This window comes from Cannabis sativa, chromosome 1 (assembly GCF_029168945.1).
Source record: "Cannabis sativa cultivar Pink pepper isolate KNU-18-1 chromosome 1, ASM2916894v1, whole genome shotgun sequence".
NCBI classification, from domain to species: Eukaryota; Viridiplantae; Streptophyta; class Magnoliopsida; order Rosales; family Cannabaceae; genus Cannabis; species Cannabis sativa.
This window is the reverse complement of record NC_083601.1, coordinates 17,103,341-17,120,312: the sequence shown is the minus strand read 5'-3', so window position 1 is coordinate 17,120,312 and position 16,972 is coordinate 17,103,341.

Here is a 16,972-nt window from a genome sequence, read left to right as displayed (position 1 = left end):
TATTCGGACCATAAACTGGCGAAACAACTCTATTTTTCAGCTGAGCATTCTTCCAAGAATCAAGGTAAGTAATTGCATGCAACATTCACCACCCTCTCTAACAACAAAGTCTTATTACTCCAAATCAAGTTATTACGAGCTCCCCAAACTCCCCAAACTCCCCAAAGAAACATAGTAAGCCTCTCAATACGATCCATAGGTTGAACCTTACAAACATTATCAAACCAGCTGCCAAACACAGCAACTTCACCTCCTCCAACCGTCCCTCCCAGCCCCCTGTCAAGACAAATCTTAGTAAAAGAGCAACTAACTATTATATAAAAAATTGTCTCATCCTCCCGATTATACATCAGACACAATCCGCTCACGTGCACCCTTTCTACTAATAACTCGTGAAAACTTAAATCAAATAAAAAAATAAATCCAAATAGCCAGCAATAATTATATTTTATTTACTCTCCAAATATAACATCGAATAATGTAAATAAGAAAAATATAAATAAACAATAATTTAAAACAAAATATATTATTAGATATTAAAATTTTATAAACACTCTTAGATGACGTTTGGTTGGGAAGAATGAAAACATAAGAATGGGAATGAGATCAATGGAAATATAAATAGGAATGAAATAGAATAAAATTTAAAAAGGAAATTACCCAATATACAAGATTTTAGAAACTTTTTTAGTTTTACGATTTATTTGTCTCTTTTTTATTTTATACATTTTGTTATTTTAATATTTATGTTTATGTTAAATTTTTAATTCTATTTTTACGACTCCTCATTTATGCATGAATTTACTATTTTCTTAGCTCATCCCTGAAAAAAAAAATCACTCTTTTACATGCAGCTTAGTATAGAACCTAATTATCCCAATGCCACGAGAATTCCTAAACCAACATAGTTAAACATTGAAGGGCTCGTTTGGAATGCCGTATTAGGTCGTATTGTATTGTATTGTATTATATTGAATTGTATTTTATACAATATTTTTATGTAAAACTATACGTGGCATTAACTTTTATGGACATCTAAATATATAATATTTTAGTATAAATTAAAGTTTAATATAGTATTATATAAAAATATGATATATAATCCAATTCAATATAATACAATACAATACAATACAATACGACCTAATACGGCGTTCCAAAAGAGCACGAAGAGTATACATTAATTATTATTATATTATGGTTGTGTGGAGTTAAAAAAAATTAAAATTTGTCATAATTAATTTTAACTGATTCTTTTTTTTTTCTTCTTGTTGACTATCTAATTCTTGTGTTTTTTTTCTTCCATGTTTTGACTTTAGCCTAACGAAATTTTTCTATATTTTAATAAAATAAAATAAACTAAAGTAATGGAGAGGAATGAGTCGATAGACTACAAAGCACATTAGTATAAAAACGAAGCTAATCGTGAACAATTTTCTAAATCAAGATAATAAGCATGGCAAGTATGTGACGATAAGAATGTGAAAATGGTTGATGTATGTGATTGAATTTTTGTATAAGATTGAGTTACTCTAAGGATTGCTAACATATAGTTGTTGTATGAGGTTGAGTTTCTCTAAGAGTTGCTAAGATAGTTATTTTTTTATGAGATTAAGTTGCTAACATAATGTTTGTATAAGGGTTTCTAATTAACATAGTTATTTTATGAAATTGAGTTGCTAAATGTATAATGATTGCTAATATGATTTTTGTATGAGATTGAGTTGTTGTAAGAGTTGCTACGATAGTTTTTGTATAATGATTGCTAACATGGTTGTTGTGATATTGGGTTGTTGTAAGAGTTAATAACATGGTTCTTGTATGAGATTGAGTTGCTATAAAAGTTACTAACATAATTTTTTTATGAGATTAGGTTGCTAGCATAGCTTTTGTAAAGATTTTCTATAATATGATTCTTGTATGACATTTAGTTGCTATAAAAATTGCTAACATAATTTTTGTATAACATTAGGTTGCTAGAATGATTGTTGCAATAATTTTCTATAACATGGTTGTTGTATGAGATTTAGTTATTATGAAAGTTACAAACATAGTTTTTGTATGAGATTAGGTGGCTGCATGGTTGATCCATCTCTGTATGTCGTTATACATGCCACATCGTTTCCAAGTTTTCTTGGCCACTAGGCACTCCCAAAGGGCATGTATGATCATTTCCTCCTTTCTCGCTCCTATACACTGCCCACAATATTTATCAACTTCCATTTTCCCGCAAAACAGAACACTATTAGTTGGGAGCCACTCATGGCTCACTTTCCACAGAAACTACTTGACTTTAGGGGGAACTCTCAAATTCCAAAGGTGTTTCCACCATCTCTCAGTGCTTTCTGTGTCGGAATTCTCGTCAAACACTCTATCATTAAGAGCAGTAATATACCCACTACGAATATTATATTCACCATTCTTCGCAAAGTGCCAGATTAGCTTATCTTTCGTCTCAAGAGAGCCTTGTTGGATTCTCAAAATAAGCTCTACATCAGCTCCACAAAAGATTGTCTTAATGAATTCAACATCCCAATCTCCATTTGCTAATCTGAGATCAATGACCTTTGTGCCAATGGGGATCTCCGGGCTGATAATGGGTTTAAAACTCAAAAGTCTAGGCAGCCACTTGTCCTTTGTGACATCAATGTTTTCCCCAGACCCGACTATCCATCGTGAGCCAGCTTCCACAATCTCTCTACCCCAAAGCAAACCTCTCCATACCGAGGACGAAGACGAACCTCTTTCAGCTTCAAGAATAGAGGAATGAGGGAAATAGCTGCTTGTCAAAACCTTTCCAACCAAAGACAAAGGGTTTCTAATAACTCACCACACTTGCTTTCCAAGCTCCCCAATGAGTTTTCTTTTTTTTTTCTTCGAAGAACCCCACCGGAACCTATGTGACAGTCAGTAGTCCCGTGATCCGTAAGGGGAAATACCGAGTAAGTTGTGCAATCCCACACCGCCTGGGGAAGGTCAAGTGGGATGACTCTGAGACTGTGTAAGTATGGAACTACACAGTTGAAGAGGGCTTAAATGGATTGATTGGTACTACCTATATCAACAAAGTGCATCTTGTTTTTCGGTAGCCCATCACGAAAGAACTCCACAGTTAAGCGTGCTTGGCCTGGGGCAATTTTAGGATGGGTGACCTCTTGGGAAGTTTTCCTAGGAAGCGTGTAAGTGAGGACAAAGCACGCTGGAAACACTCGTGTTGATCTGTAGGGTCAAGTCATCAATCCATGAAGCAGCCAGAGTGGCATACTCGTGTATAAGAGCCATTATTCCGTGGGTGTAAGGGCCCAATGGAGGCCTAAAGCGGGGACGTTACAACCTAGCAATCATTCCATGAAGCTCATGGATATTTTTTTGGGGGAGACGAAAGACCCCCATCGTGTAGTAGGGCATTGCTTGGATGACTGCTTTAATAAGCACTTCTTTACTCGCGGCTGACAAAGGCTTCTTTTCCAGCCTCTAAGCCTGTTCCACACCCGCTTTTTAATTGCATCAAAGAGCTCACACTTCTTCCTTTTCACAAAGATTGGGATCACAAGGTACTTATAAGAAAACTTCACCTTCTTGACTCCAAATAAGTCAACACATTCTGTTTTTGAATCTTCATTAACCAACTTCCCAAAGCACATTTCTAATATCCTGAAATTGATAGTTTGGCCTGAGGCTGCTTTGTAGGCAGTAAGAATCTTCTTAATTTGGTGGCATTCTTCTCTGTTAGCTTCCACAAACACCGGACTATCATCCGCGAAGAATAGGTGGGATACCGACACACGATCTCTACCAAACTTAAGCCCATGAATAAGACCCTTCTCTTCCGCATCCAGGATTAAGCTAGACAAAGCCTCGGCATTGAAAAGGAAAAAAAATGGGGATAAGGGATCCCCTTGGCGTAAACCCAGCTTTGGAACAAACTTTCTAGTGGGATCCCCAGTGATCAAAACCGAAAAGGACACCGAGGAAATACAGTTTGAGATCTTCTTAACCCATTGACTATCGAACCCCAATTTTAACATGACTGCCTCGATAAAATTTCATTCAACTCTATCGTAAGCTTTTGACATATTAAGCTTGAAATCCACTTTAGATCCGAACCTGAATTGGTTCCGTTTCATACAGTGTATTCCTTCAAAACCTACAATTGCATTGTCTTGGATAATACGATTTCCCACGAAGGCACTTTGAAACTCTGAGATTACCTCGTTCAAACACGTCTTCATACGGTTAGCAAGGCACTTGCGAATGATCTTGTAGACGACATTACATAAGCTGATAGGACAGAATTCTTCCATCTTTGTCAATTTATCCACTTTGGGAATTAGAGCAATAAGAGTGTCGTTGAGGTGGTCCATAGGAGCATTGTTATTAAGGATGTTGAGACACACTTGTATAATATCCCCTTTAGTAATTTCCCAGGTATTTTGAAAGAAAAGAGTTGGGAGGCCATCTCTTCCTAGGGCCTTCAGTGGATTCAAGGAGAAGACCACCTTGGTTATCTCATCCTCCGTGAACGCCACAAGGAGATCACTGTTTGTGCTCTCTGAATCTTTGCTTTTTACCTTATCCACCACATCGCTTATCATCATCTCACTCGAGTTAATAGACGTAAAAATATTTTAGAAATACTCACAGGCCACCTCGCTGATCTCATAATGTGTTTTCTTCTACCTACCGTGCTAATTCATGATCCCACCAATCTTGTTTTTCTTCTTTCTTACTGTAGCTTTATGATGAAAATATTTAGAGTTTTTATCCCCACCTTTCATCCATAAAGCTTTATTACGCTATCTCCAATACCTCTTATGCTTCTCTAAAATGGCATTAAGGTTGTTTTCTGCGCCTTTTAGTAATCCCCAATTACCAGCATTCATACTTTTGGGTAGATCATCCACCCTCTTCGTGCCCTCCTTCACTCTATAATGCAACTCTTTTTTCTTCTTGGTATTCCAATTTCTGCTTCTTTTAGTAATCCCCAACTCTTTGTATTCCCAATCTGAGGAGCAGGGGTCCAAAGAGTTCAACCCATCTCTAACAATGTCACCACATTCTTCTTCCTCTGCTCAAGCCTCTTTAAAATGAAACTGAGAGTGTTGTTTCTTCCCATTGTCATCTGAGCCACCTTCAATCTCAGTATCTAGCACTAAGGCCTTGTTGTAACGCCCTAATGCTAAGGCACGCTACAATGCTTTTTCAATTATAGTGCAATCTTTGCTAATCAAAGAATTTTCTCAAAAAACGTGTCGAATTAAAACTTTTGCATTAAATATTAAACTTTGTAATATAATAAAATATTTACAAATGCCGGGATCCCGTTTTCAAACTTTGTAAAATTTACTTTCCAAAATATACATTCCAAAATACACAAATTTACTGGTCGCACAGCGACTTTCAAAATACAACTCCCAGATGTCCCGAGACCGAACACTCCAGGTCGCGCTGCTTGACATGTAAAATATCACCCGAGCTCAGGTTCACTCCTGTTCAGCCTTCGCCTTTCCTTTACCTACACATGGAAGCAGAAACTGTGAGTCAACAAGCTCAGTAAGAAATGCATATAACATATCATGTAATTTCCGACCTGTAAATAGGCGCTCATACACCTATTTACAGAGCTTAACAGATGAGTATGAACGTTCAACACTAGGGTACAACCACTATACCCCATACACATCGTACCTCACTGTACGAGTGTTGGTGGAGTTTATTCCGTACCCTGAGTACCACTGAGTGATATACCACACACCTTAGCACTTTCTTGTGCCCGTGTTGGTATCACTGTATCGTACTTATAATAACAATAATCACTATACCAATGTACTCTGTAACATATTCATACAAGTGTTGGTAGTGCAAACCATAATTTAAGCATGCATATATAAACACATATACACACATTCAGATAATCACATCACACATTATACACAGTTCTTACCTGTTTTCCGAATTCAAGTGTGCTGGCCGACCTGAACGGAAATCTCGTGCTAGATGGATTCCCTAATCACATTTTGAAACCGGGTAAGTTACATGATTAAAACCCTAATCTCGGGAAACCCAAAACCAAAACCCTAGGTTCTGCTATGCTCTTACTGGGTTATTCTAACTCTTAAAATAGGGAAACACCCATCCGAGGCATCGAAAAGGCAAAAATTGAGAAAATGAAAGGTTCGGGGAACCCTGCCAAAACCGGCTAGCCGATTTTTGTGTGCCTGGCCATTAGCCGTTTGCCGAGTTTCCCAAAACCTCTCATTTGTTGCTCAATCTTCCACCAATTGCCATGAAACTTTCCAGAGCACCTATTCAATGCATAAACAATAAAACCCAGCCAGTAATTCACAGAACAAATCATTATAATTCAAGTTGCCATTTAATGCTCAAAGCTTCGAACTCAAAGCTCAAAGTTGCATAAAACTTACAACCAACCTCAAAACCAGCTGCTAGGATCTTAAAACAACTCAAACTAAACATAAAATTCGAACTCCAAATAACCCTAACCCTAACAGCTCCTAAAACTCAAAATCAACTCTTGAAACCAAATAAAACTTGAGAAAAACCATAACTAAAGAGCAACTAGGGTTTATCTTGATTAATTCCTCCTTCAATCCCTGCTGAAAACACAAAATCCAGCAATGAATTCCCCCTTGGTTGGCTGGTACGAAAAGAGAGAAGAGAAAGAAAGGGTTTTCTTGTTTTTTTGACTTTTTCCTATTTTTCCTATTTTCTCTAAATAGCATAAAGACTAGGAAAAATCCTTTTTCCTTTGCTGAATATTGCTTGGCTAGGTGTCAATTATTTAGAAAGCCACCTATCTATGACTTAACAAAAAGTCCAATTTCCCCTTTGACTCAAACTTAGGGTATTCACCAAAACTAGGGGTAAAATGGTCAAATTCCATAACCCCGCTCAATCCCGATAATTTATTTTCTCAAAAATATTTCTCACTAAGAAATAAGATTCTAAACTTACCCATGTGATCAAACTAGCCATCCATCGCATTTTCCGTTGTCGCCGAGCAAAAATTACAAAAATAACATATTTCACATATAAGCTAAATAATACCCCTAGAGTTTAATAAAATCTTCGGAATTGAGAAATTATAACTCTAATATTTATTTCTAAATATTGGGGTCCACAATTAAATTAATTCAAATATAATAATAAAATAATAAGAATTAGTGCTAATTGCCCTTACTAATCTAAATTACTAAAGCGATCATTACAATTATCCCCCCACTAATAGGATTTTGTCCTCGAGATCTAACCTGAATAGCTCTGGATGCTGAGTCCTCATATCCGACTCCAATTCCCAGGTGGCTTCTTCCACCTTACTGTTCCGCCAGAGCACTTTAACCAATGCAATAGTCTTGTTCCGAATAACTTTTTCCTTTCTATCCAAAATCTGTACAGGTTGTTCTTCATAGGTTAAGTCTGGCTGCAGTTCAAGGGCTTCATAACTCAAGACATGAGTCGGGTCTGACACGTATTTCCTTAACATGGAAATGTGAAATACGTCATGAACAGCCGATAATGCTGGTGGTAAGGCTAGTCGATACGCTACCTGCCCGACCTTCTCAAGTATCTGAAATGGCCCAATGAACCTAGGGCTTAACTTACCCTTCTTCCCGAAGCGCCTTATACCCTTCATTGGTGAAATCCGCAAGAAAACATGTTCCCCTGCCTGAAATGTAACATCTCTGCGCTTCGGATCAGCATAACTTTTCCGCCTGCTTTGAGCAGCAAGCATCCGAGCCTTGATCTTATCGATTGCTTCATTGGTCCTCTGCACTAACTCTGGACCCAAGTACTTCCTTTCTCCCGTCTTGTCCCAATGAATAGAAGAACGACATTTTCTACCATATAACATTTCATAGGGAGCCATCCCTATTGTACTCTGGTAGTTTTTGTTGTAGGAGAATTCAATTAAAGGCAAGTACTTACTCCATGAACCATCAAAGTCCATGACACAGGCCCGCAGTAAATCTTCCAAAATCTGAATAGTTCTTTCTGACTGACCATCAGTCTGAGGGTGAAAGGCTGTGCTAAACTTTAACTTGGTACCCATAGCCTTCTGAAGACTCACCCAAAACTTCGATGTAAACTTTGGATCCCTATCTGACACAATAGATTTAGGGGCTCCATGGAGACGAACTATCTCCTTTACATACAATTCAGCGTACTGATCCACTGAATATGTAACTTTCACTGGTAGAAAGTGAGCTGACTTTGTGAATCTGTCCACAATGACCCATACCGAATCATACGTCCCCGTAGTTCTAGGCATACCAGTTACAAAATCCATTACAATGTCCTCCCACTTCCATTCAGGAAGGACTAAAGGTTGCAGTAACCCTGCCGGCCTCTGATGTTCAGCTTTGATTTGCTGACAGGTTAAACACTTGGACACGTAGTCCACCACATCTCTTTTTATCCCATTTCGCCAGAAGTAGGGCTTCAAATCCTAGTACATCTTAGTGGTTCCCGGATGCAACGAATAAGGCATGGTGTGAGCTTCATCTGTTGGGTTTTTTGCCCTAAATAAAACTCTTTACAATCTGATTAGTTATCAATATAAGAAATTTGAAGTGATTGATGTTTGCATGAATTTTACATGCTAATGGTTTAATATGTGTAATATGTTTAATATGTTTATTACATTCATACACACAAAATCAGTTAAATCCAGATCATATGTTTATTCACAATTACAGTATCGTCAACACAGTGGAATGTGATTGTGATCATATGAATCAAAAGTTTTGGTCCCTGTTTCATCAGTGTTATTGGATTTACACTAATGTGATAATCAGCGATGATGTGTACTTACACTTGGAGTAAGTGTTATGTTCTTTCCAGGACATTAGTAAAGTATACTAGTTTCGAATGTATGGAGTATACATTGGACTGGACCGATATTGCAACTAAGTTAAGATATTACAAACTTACCGTTATACATATCTTTCCAAGTCAATATCAGTAGTTGATCTTAAGATTAAAAGAATCTAAATCCTGATATGCTTAGGCTCAACTCAGGAGTGCTATTCATGTTCTTAGATTTATTAGTTAAGCCTACTTTCGGGTCAGGGTGATACGTATATTTTGGGAACATGATAGTATGATTGAGTGGGAGTGCTGAACATAAATATGGAATCTATAGCTTCTACTGGTGTATAGAAGTCAAGTGATGATTCCCTTCGAGCTTAGCAAATAGAAGTAAATGGATGAGCTCTTGTTTAACTGACTAATTATTAGATCACTAAACACCATTTACAGGTAGCTAAGTGTTTTAAGGGGCAAAATACATTGAGGGGTGAGAACGGTAAAGAAATCTCATCTCGATGTAGATCATCTATATAGAGGATCTTTAAATCACAATAAGATTATAACAATGGTTAAATGAGATAGTATATTGATATCGTGGAACATACAATATGCTCTATATAAGTCTGAGAGTGCAATTCTAAGTTCTAAGAGTGTATTCAACGAAGAATTAATAAGTAGGAATTTACTTGGTAAATTTGGTTCACTTATTGGAAGCTCAGCATATAGATCCACGGTCCCCATTCTAGTTGAGAACATTCTGCTTGTAAGACTCATTAATTGATTCGTGATTGATCAATTATAATTCTAAAGTTAGACTATGTCTAATTTTATGAATTTTCACTAAGCAGGGGTGAAATTGTAAAGAAAAGAGTTTCTAGGTTTATTTATTTATTAATGGACTTTATATGTCTAATTAATAATTAAATTAAATGACAATATTATTTAATTATCTATTTTAGTTATTAAATAATTAGTTTTGGCATTTAAAAGGTTAGAATTGGAAAATTAGTGTTTTTGAGAAAATAGAGATAAAATTTGATAAAATTGCAAAATTAAGTGAGGCCCATTAACACACCATGGCCGGCCACTTAAATAGCTTTTTTCAAATTAATATTTTCATTATTTTAATGCCAAATAAATCCTAACCTAAACCTAGTAGTTGCCTATAAATAGAAAGTGATGGCTCAGTCAAATCACAAGTTTTCACAAGCTTTTCTGACAGAAATTTCTCTCTTCAGAAAAACTGAGCCTTCCCCACTTTCTATACCTGGCCGAAATCCCTTTCTCTTTTCTCCTTCATCTTTTTCGTGACCCTAGTGAAAGAGTAAGTGCCCACACACAGCAAGCAGTAACTCAATCATAGATTGGAAGACTGTGAAGGATCAAACTTGAAGAAGAAGGACATTCGGGCTCAGATCTTGATTATACTCTGCTACAGAAAGGATTCAAGGGTTAGAGATCTGAGTGTAAGGAGACATTAATTCCGCTGCATCAATGTAAGGTTTTCTTAACTTTATATGTGTTTAATTTATCGTTTTAGAAAGTTCATATTTAGGATGTTTAAACAACATACTTGTGAGTAGATCTAAGATCCTGGTAAAATAATTTCCAACATCATCAAGTATCTCTTTCTTAAGCTCATCAACATTAGGAACACAAACTCGAGCTTCGTATAACAACATTCCACTATTCGAGACTGAAAAGCCTCTAGGCCGACCAGCCATTACCTCATCTCGAACCTTAACTAGCTCAGGATCTTCTAGTTGTGCCTTTCTGATTCTCTCCAACAGATCAGATTGGAGTGTCAAATTATGCAATTTCCCGACCACAAACTCAATCCCTGCACTAACCATTTCTAAGGCTAGTTGAGGGGCTATCATAACCGTAGTACAAACCTGCCCGGGACCTTTTCTGCTTAAAGCATCGGCCACAACATTGGCTTTACCGGGATGATACAAAATTTCACAGTCGTAGTCCTTAACCAATTCCAACCACCTTCTCTGCCTCATATTCAAATATTTTTGGGTGAAAAAGTATTTGAGACTCTTATGATCAGTATAAATCTCACACTTTTCACCGTAAAGATAATGTCGCCATATCTTTAAGGCAAAAACTACAGCAGCGAGCTCTAAATCATGAGTTGGATAACGCTGCTCATAATCTTTCAGCTGACGAGAGGCATAGGCTATGACTCTGTTAGCTTGCATCAGAACGCATCCCAGACCCTGTCTAGACGCATCATAATAAACCACAAATTTCTCTTGATCTGATGGCAAAGCTAACACCAAAGCTGTTATCAAACGTTGCTTCAACTCCTGAAAGCTTGTTTCACAGTTATCTGACCACACAAATCTCTGATTTTTCTTGGTCAATTCGGTTAGGGGCATAGAAAGTTTAGAAAATCCTCCGACGAAACGTTGATAATACCCTGCTAACCCGAGAAAACTTCGAACTTCCGTCACAAACTTGGGCCTCGGCCAGTTCTTCACTGATTCTACCTTGTTTGGATCAACCATAATTCCATTCTTCCCAACAATATGACCCAGAAAGGACACCTCAGACAACCAGAATTCGCACTTTTTGAACTTTGCATACAACTTGTGATCCCTAAGTCGCTGCAATACTATTCGAAGATGATGCTCGTGCTCCTCTTCTGACTGAGTGTATACAAGAATGTCATCGATAAATACTATAACTAGTTATCGAGGAAATCCTTGAATACCCTATTCATAAGATCCATAAAGGTCGCACGAGCATTAGTCAATCCGAATGACATTACCAGAAACTCATAGTGCCCATATCTGGTTCTAAAAGCAGTCTTTGGTATGTCCTCCTCTCGAATCCTCAATTGATGATAACCAGATCGCAAATCAATTTTCGAAAACACTGTCTTTCCCTGAAGCTGATCGAGCAGATCATCGATCCTAGGCAACGGGTACTTGTTCTTAATTGTCAGCTTATTTAGTTCCCGATAGTCAATACACATTCTGAGGGTACCATCTTTCTTTTTCACAAAGAGAACCGGAGCTCCCCAGGGTGATACACTGGGTCGAATAAACCCAATGTTAAGCATCCCCTGAAGTTGCAACTTAAGCTCCTTGAGTTCTGCTGGAGCCATCCTGTATGGAGCTTTAGAAACAGGTTCGACTCCAGGTGCCAGATCAATTACAAAATCAATCTCTCGCTGTGGCGGCAATCCCGGCAACTCCTCGGGAAACACGTCAAGAAAATCTTTTACCACCCTGACTACCTCAGGCCCAAATGTTTCAGGTCTGCTGGAGTCAAATACCACCGCTAGAAATCCTATACAGCCATTGCATAGTAAATCCCTAGCCCTTAATACAAAAATAATCGGGATCTGAGACCCCTGAACTGATCCAACATAAACAAACGGATCTTCACCTTCTGGCTGGAAAGTCACCATTTTCCGCTTACAATCTATACTGGCCGAATACTTGGACAGAAAATCCATTCCCAGTATAATGTCAAACTCAGTTAATTTCAATTCTATGAGGTCAGCGCTCAACTCTCTATCTTCGATCCTAATCGGCATAGACCTAATGCGCCTATTAGAGATAACCAATTCCCCACTAGGCATTAGGGTTCCAAACCCTCTTTCTAAAACATCACAAGGTCTACCCAAAAGATCAATTATTCTTGTAGCTACATATGAGCGTGTAGCTCCCGAGTCAAATAATATTGTAAACAATAAGTTGTTGACGAGAAGCTGACCTGTCACAACCGAAGGACTGGCTGCAGCATCAGCTTGGGTGATGGCAAACACTCGAGCAGGAACCGGTTTCACCTCAGCTTTCGGCTCCTCTTTCTTTGCCTGGGGGCAATCTTTCTTGAAATGCCCCACCATGCCACACGGGAAGCATGTTTTCCGGTTACACTCTCCCAGATGATGTTTCTTGCATCGTGGACACTCAGGGTAAGAGTAACCCTGGCGTCCACCTCTGCCTTGGTTCCCACGGAACCGCTTACTCTGCCCCGAGCCACCAGAAGCTGAAATAACTTTTCTTTTCTGCTCAATGGTGGAGTCACCACCATCCCTACCATAAACAGGAGTGGGAACAGTGGGGGTTCCACCAACACTCGGAGTCACCCGGGGCTCCTGAAGGAATTTCACTGCACCCTCGGCTCTCAAAGCCTTTTCAACCATCTTTGCATATGTGGTTGCCTCAGTAGTAGAAATCACCAGATCGTGCCGAATCTTCGCACTCAAACCAGCCAAATATTTTTCTTTCTTACTGAAGTCAGTTGACACAATTCCCGCTGCAAGCTTGGCCAAACGGTCAAACTTTGTCGTATACTCAGTAACCGACATGCCCTCAGTTTGAACCAATTCAGTGAACTCTTTCCGCTTTGCACTGCGGACTGCTTCGTTGTAATACTTGGAGTTAAACAACTCCTTGAATTCTTCCCAGGTCATCACTGTGACATCTCGAGTGAAGGTTATCAACTGCCACCACACGAGAGCGTCTTCCTGAAACTGGAAAGTGGCGCAGGTCACCCGGTCATTACCAACCACTCCCATAAAGTTGAGAATACGCTCGATTACTGAAAGCCACTGCTCGTCCTTCATCACATCAGGACCTCCCAGAAACACTGGAGGTGCCTGCTTGTGGAACCTTTCGTACAACGGCTCCATACGGTTGCCAACAACAGGTTGTTCTGCTGGCACCGCAGGAACTGCTACGGCCTGAACCACTTGAGGAGGCACGACAGGAGGACTTTATTGCCTCAATCTTTGAATCTCTTCATCTTGTTGGCGGATTCTATCTTGCATTTCCGCAAATCTTTGCTCCCAGTCAGGAGGAGCTTGAGGTGGATTTACAGGGCGACACACTTTTTTTTTATATAATTAATTAAAATCTAATATGCTTCCTAACATGCTTTCACATTCACATTTATTTAAAGTACTAAACAAGTACGGGCTTACTGAACCATGAACCGAGCTTTCTCTGATGAAGATTGTACATGTCTTAGCAAGCTTCGGTAGACAAACCTGGCGGCTCTGATACCAAAATTGTAACGCCCTAATGCTAAGGCACGCTACAGTGCTTTTTCAATTATAGTGCAATCTTTGCTAATCAAAGAATTTTCTCGAAAAACGTGTCGAATTAAAACTTTTGCATTAAATATTAAACTTTGTAATATAATAAAATATTTACAAATGTCGGGATCCCGTTTTCAAACTTTGTAAAATTTACTTTCCAAAATATACATTCCAAAATACACAAATTTACTGGTCGCACAACGACTTTCAAAATACAACTCCCAGATGTCCCGAGACCGAACACTCCAGGTCGCGCTGCTTGACATGTACAATCTCACCCGAGCTCAGGTTCACTCCTGTTCAGCCTTCGCCTTTCCTTTACCTACACATGGAAGCAGAAACTGTGAGTCAACAGACTCAGTAAGAAATGCATATAACATATCATGTAATTTCCGACCTGTAAATAGGCGCTCATACACCTATTTACAGAGCTTAACAGATGAGTATGAACGTTCAACACTAGGGTACAACCACTATACCCCATACACATCGTACCTCATTGTACGAGTGTTGGTAGGGTTTATTCCGTACCCTGAGTACCACTGAGTGATATACCACACACCTTAGCACTTTCTCGTGCCCGTGTTGGTATCACTGTATCGTACTTATAATAACAATAATCACTATACCAATGCACTCTGTAACATAGTCATACAAGTGTTGGTAGTGCAAACCATAATTTAAGCATGCATATATAAACACATATACGCACATTCAGATAATCACATCACACATTATACACAGTTCTTACCTGTTTTCCGAATTCAAGTGTGCTGGCCGACCTGAACGGAAATCTCGTGCTAGATGGATGCCCTAATCACATTTTGAAATCGGGTAAGTTACATGATTAAAACCCTAATCCCGGGAAACCCAAAACCAAAACCCTAGGTTCTGCTATGCTCTTACTGGGTTATTCTAACTCTGGAAATAGGGAAACACCCATCCGAGGCATCGAAAAGGCAAAAATTGAGAAAATGAAAGGTTCGGGGAACCCTGCCAAAACCGGCTAGCCAGTTTTTATGGCACTGCAAACCGGCTAGCCGGTTTGCACCAGGTTTCCCAAAACCTCTCATTTGTTGCTCAATCTTCCACCAATTGCCATGAAACTTTCCAGAGCACCTATTCAATGCATAAACAATAAAACCCAGCCAGTAATTCACAGAACAAATCATTATAATTCAAGTTGCCATTTAATGCTCAAAGCTTTGAACTCAAAGCTCAAAGTTGCATAAAACTTACAACCAACCTCAAAACCAGCTGCTAGGATCTTAAAACAACTCAAACTAAACATAAAATTCGAACTCCAAATAACCCTAACCCTAACAGCTCCTAAAACTCAAAATCAACTCTTGAAACCAAATAAAACTTGAGAAAAACCATAACTAAATAGCAACTAGGGTTTACCTTGATTAATTCCTCCTTCAATCTCTGCTGAAAACACAAAATCCAGTAATGAATTCCTCCTTGGTTGGCTGGTACGAAAAGAGAGAAGAGAAAGAAAGGGTTTTCTTGTTTTTTTGACTTTTTCCTATTTTTCCTATTTTCTCTAAATAGCATAAAGACTAGGAAAAATCCTTTTTTCCTTTGCTGAATATTGCTTGGCTAGGTGTCAATTAATTAGAAAGCCACCTATCTATGACTTAACAAAAAGTCCAATTTGCCCTTTGACTCAAACTTAGGGTATTCACCAAAACTAGGGGTAAAATGGTCAAATTCTATAACCCCGCTCAATCCCGATAATTTATTTTCTCAAAAATATTTCTCACTAAGAAATAAGGTTCTAAACTTACCCATGTGATCAAACTAGCCATCCATCGCATTTTCCGTTGTCGCCGAGCAAAAATTACAAAAATAACATATTTCACATATAAGCTAAATAATACCCCTAGAGTTTAATAAAATCTCTGGAATTGAGAAATTATAACTCTAATATTTATTTCTAAATATTGGGGTCCACAATTAAATTAATTCAAATATAATAATAAAATAATAAGAATTAGTGCTAATTGCCCTTACTAATCCAAATTACTAAAGCGGTCATTACACTTGTGGTCTGAACACCACCATTCCAAGTGAAAAGCTCTAAGATTTGGAAAGAGATTAACCCAATCTAAATTAGCCAAGCATCTGTCTAATTTTTCCAACATGAAATTCTCCTTCTGACCATTGCACCAAGTAAAGGTATTGATATCCTTAGTAAGATCCTCGAGGTCACACTCCTCAACAACTTTCCTAAAACCGTCCATAGCAGACAAATTTTTCTCCCTACAACAAGGACCACTGACTTCATCACTGAGTCGGTGAAGCATAGCCCAAAAGTTATGTATTTGGCTTCTAACCGGATCACCATACACCTTAGTAAAGTTCAAAATCATTAAATTCAAGTCACAGACCACAGTATGAATATGGAATCTAGAATGAGAAAGAATTGTTACCTTAAAATCAGCTTCCCACAACAACATTAAACCACCACTAAGACCAACCTGCTCCACTAGACAAAAATTGTCAAAACCCAACCTTTGCGTCACCATCTCCGCTTAAGAGTTCATTAGCTTACATTTTGAAATAAAGACCAAATTTGGCTTGCACTCCAAAATTCTCAAATGGAGTGCATTGAATGTCTCAAAGTTGCCGAGACCCTAGACATTCCACCATATAATTATCATTTTGATCGACGACCTTGAGCCTCAAGGTCCACCGCTCCATCTTCTACACTCAAGGCAGATAAATCCTCACTCCCTGAAATATCCATCTCAGCCATCCCCAAAACTCCATCTTTAGTACAAACTTGATAAGCTTCGCCCAAATTAGTACCCAATTGTTGAGCTCTATCTCTAGCCAATTCTTTTACAAATTTGATCTTTCGACCTTTTGCACCATTCCCTGTCCGGTTCTTTTCTTTGTTCCAACCCTCTGCAAAGCCTTCCCCAACTTTTGGAATTCGAAACTCCTGAACCATACTGGCGTTCGCGATTTCAATCTCACGATTGGCCCTCTTTCCCTTTAGTTCAACATCAATCTCCATATTGCTTGTTGCATTTCTTTCTTCTGTCTACCCCTTCTTGGATAGGTCCTTGGTAG